The following is a 21,751-nucleotide window of genomic DNA, read 5'->3' on the forward strand; positions in this document are numbered from 1 at the left end:
TTTATTTCCTAACATGCGCACTATTTTCTTTTTTGTATATTCCTTTTTATTAAAAATAGGAAAGTAAAACAATAAAAAGGAAAAGAAAGAAACTTCGAATATAGGAGTATTATATATCAAAATTATGAGAAAAAGGAGGAGAACATGGTTAATATTTTTCCACGGGCAAAATAGTTATTTAAAAAAAATTCAAAAAATGCCCTAAATTGATTTAATTTCTATTTCAACTTTTGTTCAAATAACCCCCTGGTAGAAAAGGTCAAATAGCTTTAAATAATGCACCTGAATTGGAGGGTTATATTCCTCCCCTCATTGGGGTACTCTTTGAAGCTTTTGTGTTGGACTGGATATGATGAATCTAAAATTGTTTGATGGGTGTTGAATAATTAACCCATGGATACTTGAGGTGACATTGGAGTATCTTTGTGACATTAGGTTTGATTGATGTGTATCATAGGTGTTATTCTAGTATGAACTCTAGGGATTTGTATGACACCTACAAGAATAGCTCAATATATTTATCATAAAGAATATCTTTGAGGTTCTTCGATGTCAGGGGAATGGTGATCGATGGGATCAATGAGATCCCTTGTGGATTAGCTGGGTCACACATGCACAAAGAGCATCAGCAGCCACATACGTGTGTGGAGGTTTAGACAGGTTTGGACCGCTTCGGAGCGTAAAACCTACGTCCTGTGTTCGTGGATTATTTTATTCCAAGTATAGGAGTGTGACAATCCAGCATGATGCAGGAGGAGTGCACGTATGCGTGTAAATGAAGAAAGTGTCGAACTTTCTAAAGTTAGCCATGGTCCTCCTTTTATAGGACAATGGGTTACAATAGTGGCGAAAATGGTATTTTATATGGGTTGAACATTGGGTTCTATAGCTGCCAAAACTACTCACAGGAGCTACAGTTGTAAATACCTAACCCTGACGGGTTACAACAAGCGCATTAAATGCATCATGAGGAGTCACGTTGGCGACATCTCCTAGCAAGGATTGCTTCTCCTTTTGTGTTGTTCGCCCAGCTACCTCTTATTATCTTGCTACACTCTGGGACGGATGCCATTAAAGCCGCTGCATGCAACTGACTGTTGCTAGAGGACTCTCACAAGTCTCACCTAAGTGCCTTCCCACTCGACACCTTGCTTATGTTGACAATCAGCCCGATGAGGTGGAGCACCAGAGATGTGAGGAGTCCTTTCGAGCGTGATGGTTGTTGGGTCTTCTCCCCCGGCAAGGTGGCTTGCGAGAAGCTTGGTATTGATGCTTTGGCATTTAATTGTCCTCCGACAGAATGCTACTGGGTAGGGAGGCCGTTGTCGTTTGTCCACAAGTCAGTGTACTAAGGGTCCCATTCTTTAGTACACCGACAGTATCCCCCCATCCTCGGCCACACTAAAGTCCGCGACGCTTGTTGGATTAGGCTAAAGAGCAGTGCACAGATATGTGACCATTTCTTTGTTGCGGTTGTGATGAAGATTTTTCAATGTTTTCCCATGACATGTGTTGAATGCGGGTCGTGGGAGTGGTGGAGCAAAAGGTGCCTACATGACGTGTCTTGCAAAACGCGGACACATTGAACGGGGAGAGGCGGCCTCTGCGCATTAGACCCTTGTAAAAAATAAAGGGAGACAATTCCTAGAGGTGCTGCTCATCCTGGTCTGACTTCCTCTACCCGTCCTCTCGAATGTTACTATTTGCTATAGGCTACGTGTCCCATGCAAGGCATGGCACTGGTGGAGCTAGGTGATTGTTGTGATGTTGTGCTTGGCCGTGCATAGTTATTTCTCGGAGTAGTGAAGAGCCAGTTCGTGCCTCTCCCCTATAAAACGGAGCCCATGGGGAGCATTGCTCATACTCCTCATCTCCTACTAGACCTGTAGCCTCCACTGCCCTTCTTCTTCATGTTCTTCCTTTCCACCGAGATCCACCATCAGAATGGCCAGGGGCAGAGGTCGCGATCGAGCCCAAGCACCTATGGAGAGCTTGAGGGCCCCCTCCCACATGCACATTGTGGTCATAGCAGGATGGTCCAGCACCAGCTCATGTGGAAGGGACGAGGCACTCCGCGTCGATGTGGCCACGGCGGCACTCCTTTCCTGTTGGCCCGGGTGCAGCCCCCTGATATGTCTCCAACGTATCTATAATTTTTGCGTGTTCCATGTTGTTATATTATTATTCTTGGATATTTTACAATCATTTTACTACAACTTTGTATTATTTTTTGGTACTACCCTATTAATGATTGCAAAATTGCACAAGTTCTTGTTTTGCACTTTGATTTGTAGGAATTAATTAGAAATTGTCGAAAAAAACGTAAACGGAGCCTTGTTGGCGGAAGACTCTCAGTCTCCTAAAATCTGTGGACAAACAATTTCAGCAGATCGTCAGTTCGCCTGAATATGGCGAAAAATGGAAAAAGATAAAACTATGAACGTGTGGGGAACTTTATGGCAATCGTTCTGGACTACAAATTCGTCCAAAACGGAGTTCGTATGCGATCTCGAGGCCTGTTTTACTGAAGGAAAATATCTGATTATGGGATCTCGAGAATTGTTGACGTGATAGAGTCCAACTCTTATCATATCTGATATATTCGCCAAAGTCATGACTTTGAAGATTCGTGAGGGCTGTGAGGAGCCCGTTCTAGAGGGGTCCAAGAGCCATTGGATCAAGGGTCCATCCATCGGAGGGCCATAGAGCACCACAAAGGCACATATAAGGAGACAAAAATCCTAATTTTGGTGGAGACACCAAGAGCCACAAATTTGCCTCTCCCTTGGAAGCCGCCAACAAGGGGAGAGGATCCTCCATTGCAGCACCAACACCAAGGAAGAAGGAGGGGCAAGGGGCCGCCTCCCGTCGCCACCGTCGCCGGTGTCATGGCCGCCATCGACTCCATATCTTTGGGGTTGCACCTCTCCATCAACAAATATCTCTTTCAAACAATGATAATGTGTGAGTAATCCTCCTCAAGGATGCGGCTATGTACTAGTAGCTATGTGTTCAATCTGTGTCTCTCGTGTTCTTGATATGGCACGATCTTGATGTATCGCGAGCTTTGTTAATATAGATGAATCATACGGAGTTTTCCCCTCTCTATCTTCTTGTGACGAATTGAGTTTTAGTTTGAAGTTTTCTTATCAGATTGAGTCTTTAAGGATTTGAGAACACTTGATGTATGTCTTCTGATGGGATATTTGTGGTGACAATGGGATGTACTATTGATCCACTTGATGTATGTTCCGGTGATCAACTTGTGGGTTCCGTGACCTTGGGAATCTATGCATAGGGCTTGTCACATGTTTTCGTCTTGACTTTCCGGTAGAAACTTTGGGGCACTCTTTGAAATTATTTGTGTTGGATTGAACATGATGAATCTGAAATTATGTGATGCATATCATATAATCATGCCCATGGGTACTTGTGGTGACATTGGAGTATCTATGTGACATTAGGGTTTTGGTTGATTTCTATCTTAAGGTGTTATTTTAGTACGAACTCTAGGGCTGTTTGTGTCACTTATAGGGATAGATCATAAGATTGATCAGAAAAGATAACTTTGAGGTGGTTTCATACCCTACAATAATTTCTTTGTTTGTTCTCCGCTATTTGTGACTTTGGAGTGAACTCTTTGTCGGACGTGAGGGATTTATATATGATTCAACTATGTTAGTATTGTCGAGAGAACTTGCACTAGTGAAAGTATGGACCCTAGGCCTTGTTTCCAAGCATTTATACAACGTTTTGCTCGTTATTTACTATTTGTTACCTTGCAGTTTTTATATTTTCAGATTACAAAAACCTATATCTACCATCCAGATTACACTTGTATCACCATCTCTTCGCCGAACTAGTGCACATATACAATTTACCATTGTATTGGGTGTGTTGGGAACACAAGAGGCTCTCTATTATTTGTTGCAGGGTTGCTTGAGAGAGACCATCTTCATCCTATGCCTCCCACAGTTTGATAAACCTTAGGTCATCCACTTGAGGGAAAGTTGCTATTGTCCAATAAAACTTTGCGCTTGGAGGCCCAACACGAGTCTACAAGGAGAAGGTTGTGTAGTAGACATCAAGCTCTTTTCTGGCATCGTTGCCGGGGAGGTTAGTAAGCGGCACTCACATACTGTCAACGAAGCTCTTTTCTGGCGCCGTTGCCGGGGAGGTTAGGTTAGCGGCACTCACATCCCGTCAACGAAGTTCTTTTCTGGCGCCGTTGACGTGGAGGTGAGTGCTTGAAGGTATATGCTTAGATATTTCAATTAAATCTTTTAGTTTCTTTTTTTTACTAGTTTAGTTTTATAAAATAAAACTACAAAAAATTGAATTGAGGTGGCCTCATATGATTCACCTTTTCAATGTCTTTCGTGAAAACTATAGAAAGGAAAATTGTGCTCAAGTGTTACAAGAAGAGGTAATTAAAATGCTTGGCACTAAACCTTTGTATGATGAGCATGATTGCATTGTCATTATGAATTCCTTGAATATTCATGATGCTAATGATATGCAAAGACACAAGCTTGGGGATGCTATGTTTGATGAATATGATATGTTTAGTCCCCCAAGTTTGGATGAGAAAATTTATTATGATCAAATCATGCCTCCTATTTATGATGATTATTGTGATGACATGTATGCTATAAATAATAATGATAACCATGAAACTTGTCATCATCATTTTAATTTTCAATTGGATGTGATGATCATTGTGATGACAAGTATGCTTCACATGATAGTTATTTTGTTGAGTTTGCTCCCACTACTATTGATGTGAGTAAATTTGCTTATGTGGTGAGTAGCAAATTTTTTATGCTTGTAGATCATGAAAAGAATGCTTTATGTGCTGGTTATATTGTGGAATTCCGTCATGTTGCTACTGAAAATTATTATGAGGGAGGAACATATGCTTGTAGGAATTGCAATAATATCAAGTTTCCTCTCTATGTGTTCAAAGTTTTGAAGTTATGCTTGTTTTGCGTTCATATGCTAGTTGATTCTTCCTCCCATAAATTGTTTGTTCACAAAATCCCTATGCATAGGAAGTGGGTTAGACTTAAATGTGCTTTTCATGATATTGATGATGCTCTTTTGCATGTTATTATTATTATTCCTATGTGAGCATCATTGAAATCATCATGCCTAGCTAAAAGCCTTTAAAGAAAAAGCGCTTGTTGGAAGACAACCCAACACTTTTATTTTCTGTTTTGACGTGTTGACATGATTAAGCTACTGTAGTAATCATGTTTTATAGCTTTTATTCCAATAAAGAGCCTAGTAAAGCCTTTGGGATAGTGTGGATGATAGATGAGTTGATTCTTTGCACGAACAGAAACTTTTTCTCTCAGTATAGGAATTTTGTAAATTCACTGGAACGCGGTTTTGATCTGAAGTTTTTACACGTAATTTATATACAAATTCCTGGATTGTTCTATTTTTTCAGAATTTTTGGAGTCAGGGAAGTATGGTCACACTACAAATCTTCATAGACTGTTCTGTTTTTGACTGATTCTGTTTTGCATGCATAGTTTGCTTGTTTTAGTGTTCCCATAGCTTATATTTAGTGATATATATTATGGGAATAGTAGAATACAGTAGGTATCATGTGGGAACAATTAGGAATCATGTATTGATAGTACCTAAGTGAATGATCATTATTTATTATACTAACCCATCTCATTAAGTTCCGTAAAGTTTTGTTTGTTTGAAGTTTTCAAGTTTTGGGTGAGAAACCAATATGAGGAGAATAAGGAGTGACAATAACCTAATATTGGGGATGCCCAAGGCACCCCAAGGTAATATCCAAGGAATACTCAAGCGCCTAAGGTTGGGGATGCCCCGGAAGGCATCCCCTCTTTCGTCTTCAACATTATCGGTATATGTTACTTGGAGCTATATTTTTGTTTCTCACATAATTTGAGTTTTTCTTGGAACTTCATTTTATTTATTTTTATCTGTTAGGTGTTATTTCTAATCTTGTTTTCTAATAAAAAGTTTGAAGAATTGCATTAGGATGCTTCATTGCATGCTTTGATTGGTGGTGTGTAAAAACAGAAACTCGTATTGTAGTGTTTGAATTTTCATATTTTACCGGAACGTGGAAAGTATCTGACATTTTCACACACTTTTTTGATATAAATATTATAGCATGTCCTGTGTACACTTACAAACACATTAGATACTTAACCTATAAGTCTTCAAACCACCAAAATCACTAAGGGGCACTAGATGCACTTACAATCTCCCCCTTTTTGGTGGTTGATGACAATTAGGTTAAGTCTTCAACAGGGATCAAAAATATGAAGTGTAAATACTCATTTGAGGAATTTGAAGACAAGATTCAGAGAGACTCCCCCTGAAGATGTGCATATCTTGAGGATTTTGCTTTTCACAGCAAATGCACATTGAAGATTTATATCATGGAGATCTCCCCCTGAGTCTTGTAAATCATGCTTATATGTAACATATCATATGAAGAAAATGAAGATGCATGATGACAAATGGTATCTGACGAATTCCAGCATGCGTGCATTTAAACTTGAGGAATAAGCATGCGAAGAAAAACGTTCAAAAGCGTCAGAGTACCATCGGGCTTAAGTTACAACTCATTACATAAAAACTGAAGAAGAGCCTAGAGTTTGTAACTTAAATATAGTTTATAAGCCCCAAAAATATCCCGCTTGAAGACTAACTCTCGAGTTTCTCCCCCTTTGTCATCAAGTGAAAAAGGGATAAACTGAGGACTAGCGCCCGTGAAGACTTCATTTCTTGTTGGTTGAGGAAGAGCCGTGATGCTTCTTGGGAGTAGTCTTCTTCCTTGGGCCGGTAGCAGTGTCGAGCTGTTCTTCATCAGATTCAGCAGTGCGGAATGAAGAAAAGGAGCTGTCTTCAAGGTCTGGCACTGGAATGGGCCTGAACTTCTTCTTGGGAGGCCACGACCAGTCAAAGTTTCGCTCAAAGTCCATTTCTTCAAGCTCAGTCTGAGTCTTCAGATGTGCAAGTGTAAGGTGCGATCAAAGACCTCATGCAGATAGTGATGGTTAATCTTCACAGAGTTCTGTGTTTCAGTGAGGGTTTTCACAATGGCACCAAACTGGTGTTTGACCCATTTGTGGTTGCGATCCACCTTCTGGTGAAGACTGAGGAGGAGCTCTGTGGTATTCAGCACGCGAGGAGGAACGGGGCTTGCTGGACGAGTCTCAGTATCATCCCATGAAGAATAAGCTTCTGGCTCTCTGAACTGGCCATCAAGGGGCCTACTGCCTTCTTCAATCACTGATTTTCCTTTTCCTTCAATGGGCTCGAAAGTCTTCTTGTTGACCCGGATAGGAGGCATATAACCAACATGGTTTTGACAATCAGCGTGAAAGTTGATGCCTGTCCTTGTCCTGATGAATCTCATGATCCATGGGGCATATATCTTGTGATCAAAGGGGCACATGGCATTGTCGGCCAAAGTCCTCGAGAAGAAATCATGGATATTGATAGGAATACCGTGAATGATGTTGAAGAGGATATTCTTCATGAGGCCTACAACATCTTCTTCATCGCAACGGCCTTTGATCGGTGCGAGCACACTGCAGAGGATTCTGTAGACAGACCTGGGTGTGTACTTGAGCTCGTGGACGAGGAAGGTTGTTCTTAAAGATTTGCCTTCAGCCAAAGGCTTCATGAGGACTTCCATCATTCCATTTGGCAGCTCACGCTCACCATAAAGCTTCACAGCCTCTTCTGAGGGAATTGGTACGGGCAGTTCTTTGAGGAGTTCAGTAGCAGGAGCCTTGTAGTGAGTGTTTTGTGACATACAGTCAAACACCCAAGTGTTGATGTCTTCAGGGTTGCCAGATATGTGAAGAGTGGCATAGAACTGAAGAATTAGCTCGCTGTTCCAGTCAGATATGTCGGAGCACATTGGGAGCAAACCTACATCATGGAGTACACTGATGACTGGCTCCAGGCAAGGTATTGCTTCAAGCTCAACATGAGGAATATGCATGTGCTGGAATATCTTGTTTCGTCCACAGAGCACAGAGGCATAGTAGTTCATCTGAGTCCTAGTCCAAAACTTCAGATGCCTCATTTGAGGCTTGTCATAGGGGTTCTCTCCGACGAAGTACATGCGTTCTTCAAAGAAATTTTCTTGCTGAAACTTTGGATGCTTGGAGAATGGCTGATGCTGAACTGGCTGAAGATTTTGTTGAGGAATAGGGGGGAGACAACAATAGCAGTCTTTGGGTTGAGCACAATGAATGCATTGTCTTGGGCGGGTGCATTTTCTCCAGCATTTTCCTCAGGGTGAGGAATTTCAGCAGATGGTACTTCAGGCTGAGGAGATGGTGCTTGCTCTGGCTGAGCTTCAGGCTGAGGAATTTCTTCTTCTTTCTAAGTTGGAGGAGTTGGATTAGCCTGTTCCTCATCTTGAGGAGTCTGCTCAGAGTGTTGAATTTTGTGAGCTTGAGGACTTTCAGCTTGTTTTTCCTCAGCTGGCTTTGTGGCAGAGGCAGTTTCATCAGCAGGTGCAGCTGATGCTTGAACATTTTCTTTTTGAGGAATGAGAGGTTGAGGAATATCGTCTATCTGAATTTCCTCATCAGTGTGTTCCTTAGGGGTGACATCTTTCATTTCCTCTTCTGCCTTTTTCGTTGGATCATCAATGATGACCATCTCATAGGAAGGAGCGACATTCAAGGGCACAGGGTCTAGAGGAGCAGTTTCTTCAATTTCTTTGAGGCGCTTTGCCTCTGTTTCTTCTACTGCTGAGGATGCTTTTCTCTTCTTGGCTTCCTTTTCAGCAGCCCTTGTTTTCTTCACGACTGATGCAGACGGAATCATCTTCTTCACCTTTGAAGCTTTTGGTCAAGGTGTTCTCTCTACAGTTTCCTCAGCTGGTATTGAGGAACCTGCTGGAATAGAGTCATCAGCCTGCTTTGATGAACCAGCTGGAACAAGAGCAGTCTCATCAGTGGCAGCAAATTCATCAGTTGGAGTTTCCATGATGATTTCTTCAATGGCCGGTTCATCAACACGGCACTCTTGGTGTACTTCCTCAGCTTGAGGAGTTTCCTCCTCATGAGGAGATTCATCTTCTGGCTCCTAAATCAAGGGCTGAGGAGTTGGTGCTGGGGGTGCGGTTCTCTTGTTGTAGTCATCCACAACACTAGTGGCCAGCTTGATGAAACTGCTCTTGAGGCTTTTGCTATATGACAGCTTGGCGTACTTGTCAGTCAATTTTTGCAGCTCTGCCTGTGTTGTCACCAGTGCATCAGGAGTCAATTTGAGGAGATTCTGCCTGAGGAATTTCTCCTTTTTGATCTTTGCAACTTTGGCCTGCCTGGCCTGTTGTTCTTTCCACTTGGCTTCATTGATGAAAGTGGTCACCATGTGACTGATGCCAGGCGGAAGCTTCAAGTCATCAATTGGTGTGTTTGGGTCCTCATACCAGATGTTGATGTAGTCAAGGAGGACCTTGGGGTCCATGGCTAGAGGAATGGCACTGCCTGATGCTTGAGCTACTCTTTCTTGCTTGTTTCTGATGATGGCTTGTAGGGATTCATCATAAAATTCATCACTTCCCTCTGATGCAGACGGGACTGTGATGATTTTGCTGGGGCTTGGCAGAGGTGCACGTTCAGCAGTTACCAAAATCTTCGTAGGAGGTGTTGAAGACTTTGTCTCTGAGCTGGTTGCAGCTGGGAGTGAGGAGCTCGAGCTGGCGGTCGTAGGCTTCACGACCTGCTTTTGTACTGGTTTCTCTTGAGGCTTTGGAGGTGGAGCTGAGGATTTTGGTACTAAGGAGATTGGATCCGAGGGCTTTGGCGCTGATGTTTTTGGTGTTGAAGGTTTTGGTAATGAGGGTTTTGGTGCTGAGGGTTTTGTGACAGAAACCTGAGGATACTTCTCTTGAGGCTTTGGAGCCCTTGGCTTTGATGGCGCAGACTGCATTTGAGGAATTTCTGAGCCTGAGGTTTCTGCAGCCGAGGAATTAGCAGCACCTGAGGCAGCAACTGAGGATTCATTAAATTTCCTCACTGCAGCTTGTGCCTGCTTCTTGAGCTTGGCCAGATGCTTTTCTTTCTCATTTGAATAGTCATCAATGGTCATGAGGCTTGAGGGATGTGCTACTTGATGATCCTCAAGTGGGGCCCTTCTGCCAGGAGGCTTCAGAGCGAATTTCTTCGCATATTTGGGAGTCACAAACCTATACTCCTTCCATTCCTTCACCCATCGGCGTTCAATCTTCTGCAGCCGTATCTTTCTCTTGGCCATTGTCTCATTTTCATCAGGCGTGCAATAGTCCAAGTAAATGTCCTAAGGGATATCAGCAGCTGTTTTTTGCTCAAGATTCTTTCCTCCCTTCTGTTTTCTATCTTCCTCCATTTTCTTCAGTTGAGGATTTTGCTGATGAGTTTGAACTCTTGAGGATTCTGATGAGCCTTGAATAGTTTCTTCCAGAAATGCTGCAAATGAGTTAATGTGATGAGAACCGAGAGATTCATCAGCTGACATGTGTCTACCTGTGAACAGAGTATAGTTGCGAGGAATTTGGAGAGGTCATATGCGTTCTCAGATATGAAGAAAATGAAAAAGTTGGACAGTTTGAGGAATATAACCAGTGGTTGAGGAATTTGCCTAAGCATAATGTTCTTGGGTTCCAGAGTTGTACAGATCCGAAAATTCGCACAATTGAGGAATCTCGTGAAAATCTTAGATGCTTAGCATAGTTCATCAATGATTGTGGTGATAGGTAGTGTTTGAGGAATCATGTGCGCATCGTATCTTGAGGAAAAACAGATTTCACATAGAAGATGTAAAATTTTAGATCTAACTTGGTGTAAAAAGGGATATATTTACCCTGGAAGGTGCGCACGAAGAACACAGAAAGTTGTGTGTGGAGAGGCTCTTCGTTCGAGTGTCCAATGCACCCTAACTCGGCGACAGAGGACGTCTACGGCGGCGGCGCACGAAGATGGTCCGACTCCGGCGTGGTTCCGGCGACGGAGAAGTCGAGGCAGTGAAGCTCTTCCTCACCGGCGATGAGACTACCAGCGGTGGCGCTAGGGTTCGGTGGAGTTTGCTGTGGTAGGAGAGCGATGAGGTGAAGAAGAGGATGCCGAGGGCGATAATGACATATTTATAGCCAAAAGTTACTGTTGGCGCGAGAATGTCGGACCAAATATCCCCTGCCTCTATGTCTCCGCACGACACGTGTAGCTCCTGTACGATGCGGTGGAGATAGTGGAGATCGTGGTTATCCGATCGTGGGAAGTGGGGGTTCAGTTACTGTGTCTTTAAAGAAACATTTTTTGAAGATTTGAGGATTTTCATTACAAAATCATCAGCAGCCAAGGACGCAGTGAGGATTTTGAACAAAGTTTCAAGTAGAACGCATATGAAGAATTGAATAGACTGGATGAGTATAGCATAGAGGGAAAGTAGGGTCCGATCACATTCACTTAGCAGAAACATCAACTTGAAGAAATAGCAATAAGTGAATGCTGTTGAGGACTAGAAATCACAGTCTATCTAGTCAAATGAAAGTCATCAAGTGTTTTTGAAGATTTTGTAATAAATCATCAAAATGAAGAACAGTTGTTTTGAAGAAAAACGCATTGTGAGGAAATTGATCATTTGAAGAAAATCAACTTGAGGAATTTCACATTGGGCAGTGGCGTTACCCACCATATAAGAATGTTGATTACAGACGCCGGGTACAATTGTCGTAGGGCCCTGAGAATCAATTTCTTCGTCAATTTCTTCACATTCAGAGTGACATTCTTAATCAGTTGAAGAAAATCGATTCATCATGTGTTGCACATATAAGTCATCAACTTTGCATAAGTGTTAGGATGTGTGCATGTTTTTACAAAACATTTGAAGACTCTAAGATATTTAGCTCACACCGCAACTTGCAAAACCTTTTCTCATCCAAGGGCTTAGTGAAGATATCTGTCAGTTGATCATCAGTCTTCACATGGTCGATGGGGATATTGCCCTTGAGGACATGGTCCCGAAGAAAATGATGACGAATCTGGATGTGCTTGGTCTTCGAGTGATGTACTGGGTTGTATGCAATGTTGATAGCACTCTCATTGTCACAGTAGAGAGGCACATTCTTCATGTTGATGCCGTAGTCCTTGAGGGTTTGCTTCATCTATAGCAATTGAGCACAGCAAGAACCAGCAGCAATGTACTCAGCTTCGGCAGTGGAGAGTGATACGCAGTTCTGCTTCTTTGAGGACCAGCAAACTAGTGATCTTCTGAGGAAATGGCATGTGCCAGAAGTTGACTTGCGATCCACACGGTCACCAACATAGTCTGAATCAGAATATCCTACCAGATGAAGATTGGAGCCCTTGGGATACCATAATCCTAGTGTTGGTGTGTGAGCTAAGTATCGAAGAATATGTTTCACAGCCTTTTGGTGTGATTCCTTCGGTTTTTCTTGAAAACGTGCACACATGCAAACACTAAGCATTATAACTGGCCTAGATGCACATAGATACAATAAAGAGCCAATCATAGAGCGATATACCTGCTGATCGAAATCTATACCATTTTCATCAGTGCCGAGGTGGCCGTTGGTAGGCATTGGAGTCTTGGCACCTTTGCATTCGTGCATGTCGAATTTCCTCAGAACATCCTTGGGGTATTTCTCCTGTGATATGAAGATTCCCTTGCTTTGTTGACGAATTTGAAGACCTAAGAAGAATTTCAGCTCCCCCATCATGGACATCTTATATTCTTCACTCATCATGTAGGCAAATTCATCACTGTATCTTTTGTCAGTACAGCCAAATATGATATCATCGACATATATTTGACATACAAACAGCTCATTATAATAGGATTTTGTGAAAAGAGTTGGATCGAGTGAACCAGGTTTGAAGCCTTTCTTCATGAGGAATTCCTTCAATGTATCATACCATGCCCGAGGGGCTTGCTTGAGGCCATACAGAGCCTTTTTGAGTCTGAAGACTTTGTCTGGATTCTTTGGATCCTCAAAACCTGGAGGCTAAGCAACATATACTTCTTCCTCAAGCTTACCATTGAGGAATGCACTTTTCACATCCATTTGATATAAGGTGATGCTATGATGATTAGCATAAGCAAGTAGTATTCGAATAGCTTCAAGTCTAGCAACAGGTGCAAAAGTTTCATCGAAATCTATTCCTTCAACTTGGGTGTAGCCTTGGGCTACAAGTCATGCCTTGTTCCTCACCACTTGACCGTCCTCATCTTGCTTGTTTCGGAAAATCCACTTGGTGCCGATGATGTTGTGCTTGCGAGGATCTGGTCGTTTGACGAGCTCCCATACGTCATTCAACTTGAATTGAAGAAGTTCGTCTTGCATAGCTTGGATCCACTCCGGTTCCAGAAAAGCCTCAGCAACTTTTGAGGGTTCTGTGATGGATACAAAGGAAAGGTGCCCATAAAAGTTAACTAAGTGTGAAGCTTTTGAGCGAGTGAGAGGACCTGGCGCGTTGATGTCGTTGAGGATTTTGTCAAGTTCTACTTCGTTTGCAATCCTCGGATGAGCTGGTTGAGGATTTTGTCTGGGCTGAGGAAGTGGTGCTGGTGCAATTTCCTCAGGAGCATCTTCTTGGTTTTTATCAGCGACGGGGATCGTTTCTTCACCAATTTCCTCAGTGGGGACAATGTCTTCAGTAGGCTTAAGCTTTATTGCTTCCTCAGGAGACAGCTTATCTGGATCAGAAGGCAATTGCTCTCTTTGCGAGCCATTAGTTTCATCGAACCGCACATCTACAGTCTCAACAACTTTGTTGTGATAGTTGTTGAAGACTCTGTAGGTGTGCGAGTCCTTTCCATAACCGAGGATAAAACCTTCATGTGCCTTAGGTGCAAATTTTGAGCTTTGGTGAGGATCTCTAATCCAGCATTTCGCACCGAAGACTTTGAAATAACTTACATTGGGTTTCTTGTCAGTGAGGAGTTCATATGAGGTTTTCTTGAGGATTTGTGAAGATATACCCTGTTGATGATATGACATGAAGTGTTGATTGCTTCAGGCCAAAAGCGACGAGGAGTCTGATATTCTTCAAGCATAGTTCTATCCATTTCAACCAGAGTCCTGTTCTTCCTTTCGACGACACCATTCTGCTGAGGAGTATAAGGAGCAGAAAATTCGTGAGTAATACCAAGTTCATCAAGATAATCATCAAGACTAGTGTTTTTGAACTCGGTTCCATTATCACTCCTGATATGTTTGATCTTGATGCCAAAGTTCGTCGAGGCCCTTGAAGAAAATCGTTTGAAGATTTCCTGCACTTCAGTTTTATACACTATGATATGCACCCAAGTATATCTGGAATAATCATCAACTATGACGAAGCCATATAAAGATGCTGCATTGGTTAGTGTGGCATAGTGAGTAGGTCCAAATAAATCCATATGAAGCAATTCGAATGGACGTGTAGTGGTCATGATGGTTTTAGAGGGATGCTTGGATCTCGTCATTTTCCCAGATTCACAAGCACTATAGAGATGATCCTTGAGGAATTTGACTGATTCGATGTCGATGACATGCTTCTTCTTCGCGAGCATGTGCAAATTCCTCATGCCTGCATGACCTAGTCTTCGGTGCCACAACCATCCTTCTGAGGTTTTTGCTAGTAAGCAAGTGGCTGGTTGAGGACCTGTAGAGAAATCAACAATGTACAAATCCCCTCTTCTTGCACCTTCGAAGACTTTGGATCTGTCAGATTCCATGATGACTACACATCTATATCTACCAAAGATAACAATCATATCAAGATCACAAAGCATCGAGACTGACATAAGGTTAAAACCAAGGGATTCAACAAGCATCACTTTGTCCATATGCCTATCCTTGGAAATAGCCACTTTGCCAAGTCCCAATACCTTGCTTTTACCTTTGTCAGCATAAGTGATTTGCTTCAGAGGTGATGGAGTTAGTGGCATATTCATCAGTAAGCTTTTATCAACAGTCATGTGATGTCTGCAGCCACTATCAAGAACCCACTCAGTATTCTTGGGTTTGTCATCCGACAGATGAATTAGTACAGCTTACCATCTCATATGCTTCAGATTTGAAGAATATGATACTAATTTATCAGATCAGTAATTTCATGATAACAGAAATGTAAGGACGTGTGAGATATTTCTATTTCATCAATCTTTAGCTTGCGTCCTATCAAGCATTTCCTCAGGTCTCCAGCAAATTCTTCAGATTATGATTTTCATCTGGAGACCTGACCTGCAGAAGTGATTAGTTTGATTTCTTCACCACCCACATCTGAAGGGGTGGTAAAGCGTTCATCATCCTGCGAGCACCATATGAGAAAGGTGGCATTAAAGCCAATGCACTTCTCTTAACAGTAGGGGGATTAAAGTACTCATATGAATATGCAGAGAACTGGTTTGAGGATTTATGAACATAATGATTTGAGGAGTAACGCTCATATTCATATTCCTTGTAGTTTCCCTGCATGTTAGACGCATAAGCACGGGTACGAGCATAGTTTTGACCAGTTGAGGATTTTGATCCTCTTGAAGACTTTGGTCCTCCTGAGGAATTTGATCTGGGGTTCAGATTCTTAAGTGGTGGTGTCATGAGGACATTCACCTGAAGATTTTCAAGACAGCTTTTGGGAACCCAGATTTTCCTCAGAGGAGGGCCATTCTTGCAGTTAGTTCCAACATATCGAGCAAATACTTCACCAGATTGATTTCTGAACAGTTTATAGTTGGAATCAAATGACTCATCCGAGGAATAGGATAATTCACAGGAAAAGCCAGTTAGATTAGATGGATCAAAAGGAGGCCCAGTAGCAGCAACCCATGAGGTTTTGGGATACTGCTCAGGTTTCCAATAAGATCCATCACCATTTAATTTCCTCTCAAAGGGAATTCCTTCTTTCCTCGGGTTCCTGTTCAAGATTTGCTTTTTGAGCACATCACAAAGGGTTTGATGTCCTTTGAGGCTTTTGTACATGCCTGTCACGTACAATTCCTTGAACCCTGCATTTTCATCAGTAACATTTGTGTTTTCCTCAAGTGAGGAAATAGACACAACAGGTGCAGTTGAAGAATTTGTAGCAATGGTAGCATTTGATGATTCTGGTGAGGAATTAGCAGCTTCGCGTTCAATGCATTTAAGACATGGAGGAATAAATTCAACTTGACTGGCGCTGATCTGTTGAGCTAGTAATGAATCATTTTCCATACGAAGATCATCATGAGACATCCTCAGCTTCTCAAGATCAAGCTTCCTTTGAAGAAATTCATAGGAAAGCTTCTCATGATCAGTGAGGAGTGTATCATAACGATCCTGAAGATTATGAAATCTAGACTGAAGACTTTGCATGTCATCAGTGAGGATTTGGGTAAGGTTCATTTCGTCATTCAACATATCATCACTTTTGTCTAGCAGTTTCTGAAGCTTGTCCAGAGCAGTTTGTTGTTTAGTGGCAATGATAGCAAGTTTACTGTAACTGGGTTTCTTATAATCATTAGGTTCAGAGTCACTTGAATCAGAGGAGGAGGCATTATTTGGTACCTTCGAACCCTTTGCCATGAAGCAATAGGTTGGAGCGAAGTCATCAGCATAGTCATCAGTATGGATGGTGCAATCATTTTCTTCAAGATTGAAGATTGACTTGCTGACGAAAGTGGTTGCTAGTGCAAGACTAGCTTGTCCGGATTCTGAGTCTTCTTCAGAACCTTCTTCTTCATCACATTCCTCTGATTCTGCCTCGGAGTCCATTTCCTTGCCAATAAGTGCCCGAGCCTTTCTAAAACTAGTCTTCTTGTGTGATGAGGGCTTTGAAGATGAGGATTTTGAAGATTTCTTCTTCTTGTTCGAGTCATCAGAACTGTCATCCTTGTATTTCTTCTTCTTTGATTCCTTCCCCCAACGGGGACAATCAGCAATGTAATGACCTGATTTCTTGCACTTGTGACAGGTTCGTTTCTTGTAGTCCTCAGATGAAGATTCTGATTTCCTCATGTCTCTTCTTGAAGATTTACCGAACTGGCCACGTCGTGTAAATCTCTGGAATTTCCTCACGAGCATTGCAAGCTCCTGTCCAAATTCTTCAAGGTCACAAATGCTGTCATCTGTGTCTTCTTCTTCAGATGAGGAAATTGCTCTAGCTTTCAATGCACGTGGTCTGGAATAGCTTTGTCCATATAGATCTCTCTTTTCTTCTAGCTGGAATTCATGAGTATTTAGCCTTTCAAGTATATCAGCTGGATCCAGCATCTTGTAGTCTGGTCTTTCTTGAATCATTAGAACTAAAGTATCAAATGAAGAATCCAAAGATCTCAGAAGTTTCTTCACAACTTCGTGATCAGTGATGTCTCGAACTCCCAGTGCTTGCAGTTCATTTGATATGTAAGTGAGGCGATCAAAAGTGTCTTGGCAGCTTTCATTGTCATGTCTCTTGAAGCGATTGAAGAGATTGCGAAGAATTTCAACACAAGAGTCACGCTGGGTGGATACTCCTTCATTTTCCTTGCACAGTCTCTCCCAGATCAGTGTTGCAGAGCCCAAAACACTTACTCTTCCAAACTGGCCTGGGCTCAGATGGCCACAGATGATGTTCTTTGCTTGAGAATCGAGTTGCTTGAATTTCTTCACATCAGCCGCAGTGACACTGGCAGAGATGATGGGGACGCCATTTTCCACAATATACCAGAGATCATTATCAATAGCTTGTAGATGCATTTGCATTTTGTTCTTCCAGAAGGGAAAGTTCTTTCCTTCGTAGGTAGGACATGCTGCAGTCACCTTAAACATGCCTGCAGTCGACATAACTAAAACTCCAGGTGATTAAACCAAAATCACATAGAACAAGGGAGTACCTTGCTCTGATACCAATTGAAAGTGCGTTATATCGACTAGAGGGGGGGTGAATAGGAGATTTTTAGAATTTCATCACTGAGGAAATTCCTTTTGAGGAAAATCCTCACCGATGACTAATTTACAGCGGAAACAGTAAAAGATCAAACGTGCAAACTTTCACTACCGCATTATTTCAGAGTGAAGAATGTGAAAACAGATTGCACAGTGAGCAGGCACGCAGAATAGAGATGAGGATTAACTGATGTGAAGAATTTGGGGTTGAGGAAATTCAAAGAAAGTCTTCAGTAAATTCTTCAAACAGTCACAGTGAAAGTCATAAACACATAATACAGGGAAAGTAAAGAGTTGAGGAATTAGAACCCGTTTCTCAGTGAAGACAGTCGTTGATGACCCAGTTCCAACTGCTGTGACAGTCGTACATCTGGTTTGGAGCGGCTTGGTATTGAAACCTAAGGACACCCAGTCCCGAGACACACAGTCCCTACCGTATTCTCGTTGAGCTAAGGACACACAGTACTCGCCCAACACTCGTGGTAAGTCTTGAGGGCAGACTTCCAAACCCTCACAAACTTGGTCACTCGATGATCCACAATTAACTGCTGGAACGCTCTAGACCATGACGCCTAACCGTCTGGAGGATGCACAGTCCTCAAAGGTAAAAGGCTTCAGTCCCACACAGGAACAACTTCTTCAGTGATGCTCAATCACTAGCTAGGTTTGGTTTGTGGTTTCGGTGGATGGTGTATTTCCTCACTGATGAATTACTCTCGAAGACTCTGAGGAATTTGGGTTGCTCTTATGACAAGTGTCAGTTTCTAACGGAGTAGCCAACCAGCTAGTGGTTGTGGGGGGTGGCTATTTATAGCCTGGAAGCATCGCGACATGATTTGACACTAATGCCCTTAAATTATATGACCGTTGGAGTGGATAAGACCAGTGACTTGGCGTGGTTATCGAAACGTTCGGAACCCTCAACTGTGAGAGTCCTCATGTCACTCATATTCCTCACTTGAGGCTTTTGGTAGGATTAGGCTTGGGTTGAGCATCATGAGGAAATTCATTCCATAGTGTAACTTCGACCCCCTTTAATAGTGCGGTATTCCTATTACTCAAATGCGAAGAAAGTAAAACAGAAAGTATAAATCTTCATGCTTCAAATTCTTCAGAATGATTTTCTTCAGGAACCACCGGACTTCTCAATATCAATATCTTCATGAGGAATATCAATTTCATCACAGATTCCTCGCGATTCATTTCTTCAGCTTTAGACCAATTTCTTCAACTGAAGACATATATTTTTAGGGGTCGATATTCTCCAAATATCTCAAACTCCTCAATGACTTATAGATCCTGTGTACACTCACAAACACATTAGATACTTAAGCTATAAGTCTTCAAACCACCAAACTCACTAAGGGGCACTAGATGCACTTACAGGATCGGATGGTTGTAGATTACCGACCAGTTAATCTGGTCACCATAAAGAACAAGTATCCGCTCCCCAGGATCAACGACCTGTATGATCAACTCTCTGGATCCTCAGTCTTCTCAAAAATGGATTTGAGATTGGGATACCATCAAATCAAGATCAAGAACGGGGACATTCCAAAAACGGCTTTTGTCACTCGTTATGGCCAATACGAGTACACCGTCATGTCCTTCGGTTTAACCAATGCCCCAGCCACCTTCTCTCGCTTGATGAATTCAATCTTCATGGAGTATTTGGATAAATTCGTCGTAGTATACCTCGACGATATTCTCATCTACTCGAAGAACGAACAAGAACATGCCGAGCATCTAAGGCTGGTATTGATGAAACTTCGAGAGCGTCGCCTTTATGGCAAGTTTTCAAAATGTGAATTTTGGTTACCAGAAGTGACCTATCTAGGTCACGTAATCTCTGGTAAGGGTATCGTCGTCAATCCCGAGAGAGTTCAAGCTGTCCTTGATTGGACTCAACCTGAATCGGTTAAGCAAGTTAGGAGTTTTCTTGGTCTAGCGAGCTATTGTCGCCGCTTTGTCGAGAATTTCTCCAAGGTTGCAAAGCCTCTAACTGAACTCCTCAAGAAAGATAAAAAGTTCGAGTGGACACCATAGTGTGAGCATAGTTTTCAGGAACTGAAAAGACGCCTGACTTCCGCACCTGTGTTGCTACCATGAGATATTTCGAAGGACTTTGTTATCTACTGCGATGCCTCACGACAAGGATTAGGTGTCATTCTCATGCAAGATCGTCATGTGATTGCATACGCATCTCGACAGTTGCGTCCACATGAGGATAATTATCCCACACATGATGTTGAGCTTGTAGCGGTAGTCCATGCACTTAAAACCTGGCGACATTACCTTCTTGGTAATCGTTGCGAAATATTCACTGATCACCAAAGTCTGAAATATATCTTCACCCAACCGGATTTGAATCTCAGGCAAAGACGGTGGGTTGAGTTGATCACGGATTACGACTTAGGGATAACTTACACCCCGGGGAAGGCCAATGTTATGGCTGATGCACTAAGTCGTAAGTCTTATTGTAACAATTTTGATGCTACAAGGAGGTCAACCACATCTCTATGAGGAATTTTGAAAGTTAAATCCTCATATTGTTCCTCAAGGATTCCTTTCTACCCTAGTGGCGAAGCCTACTCTTAAGGATCAAATTATAGCCGGCCAGAAGCGTGATAAGGGTATATCATGGATCAAGGAGAATATTATTAGCGGAAACGCTAATGAATTCTCCATGAATAATCAAGGTGTTGTGTTCTTCCAGAATCGTCTAGTGGTTCCTAAGAATCCACATCTAAGGCAGTTAATCCTTAAGGAAGCTCAAGATTATCCTCTCACCATTCGTCCTGGTAGTACTAAGATGTATCAGGACTTACGCCAGAGGTTTTGGTGGACTAGGATGAAGAGAAAAATTGCTGAGTTCGTTGCTAACTGCGACGTTTGTCGTTGAGTTAAGGCAGAACATCAAAGCCCTGTTGGCACCCTTCAACCTTTAGCTATTCCTGAATGGAAATGGGATAAAGTCAGTATGGATTTCATTACCGGATTTCCCAAGACCAAGAAAGGAAATAATGCTATCTTTGTGGTCATTGACCGTCTTTCCAATGTAGCTCATTTTCTTCCAGTTCGTGAGAGGATAACAGCTAGCCAGCTAGCAGAGTTATATATCTCTCGAATAGTTTCTCTTCATGGTGTTCTTGTGGAGATTAACTCGGACCATGGGAGTATCTTTACTTCTCTCTTCTGGGAAATTTTTCAGAATGCTATGGGGACTCACTTATCTTTTAGCATTGCTTTCCATCCTCAATCAAGTGGTTAAGTAGAAAGAGTGAATCAAATCCTAGAAGATATGCTCCGAGCTTGTCTTATATCATTCGGTATGAATTGGGAGAAGTGCCTTCCATTCGCCAAATTTGCTTATAACAATAGTTATCAATCAAGCTTGGGCAAAGCCCCTTTTGAAGTTCTCTATGGACGAAGATGTCGAACACCTCTTAATTGGTTAGAAACCAGAGAGAGGCAACTCTTTGGCCCGGATATGATCCAGGATGCAGAAGAGCAGGTTCGCATTATTCGTGAAAAGTTCAAAACAGCCCAGTCTCGTCAAAAGAGCCAATATGATCGTCATCATCAGGCTGTGACCTTTGAAGTTGACGAGAAGGCTTACCTTCGGGTTACACCTTTGAAGGCTACCCATCGATTCGGTATCAAGGGCAAGTTGGCTCCTCGTTACATTGGTCCTTTTTGCATTCCTGCCAAACGAGGAGAAGTTGCATACCAGTTGGAACTTCCTCCGCATCTTTCCAAGGTTCATGATGTCTTCCACGTCTCGCAACTCATGCGTTGGTTTTCGGATCCTATCCACGAAGTGGACCACGAAACGCTTGATCTCCA

Source organism: Hordeum vulgare, chromosome 5H (genome assembly GCF_904849725.1).
Source record: "Hordeum vulgare subsp. vulgare chromosome 5H, MorexV3_pseudomolecules_assembly, whole genome shotgun sequence".
Classification (NCBI taxonomy): Eukaryota; Viridiplantae; Streptophyta; class Magnoliopsida; order Poales; family Poaceae; genus Hordeum; species Hordeum vulgare.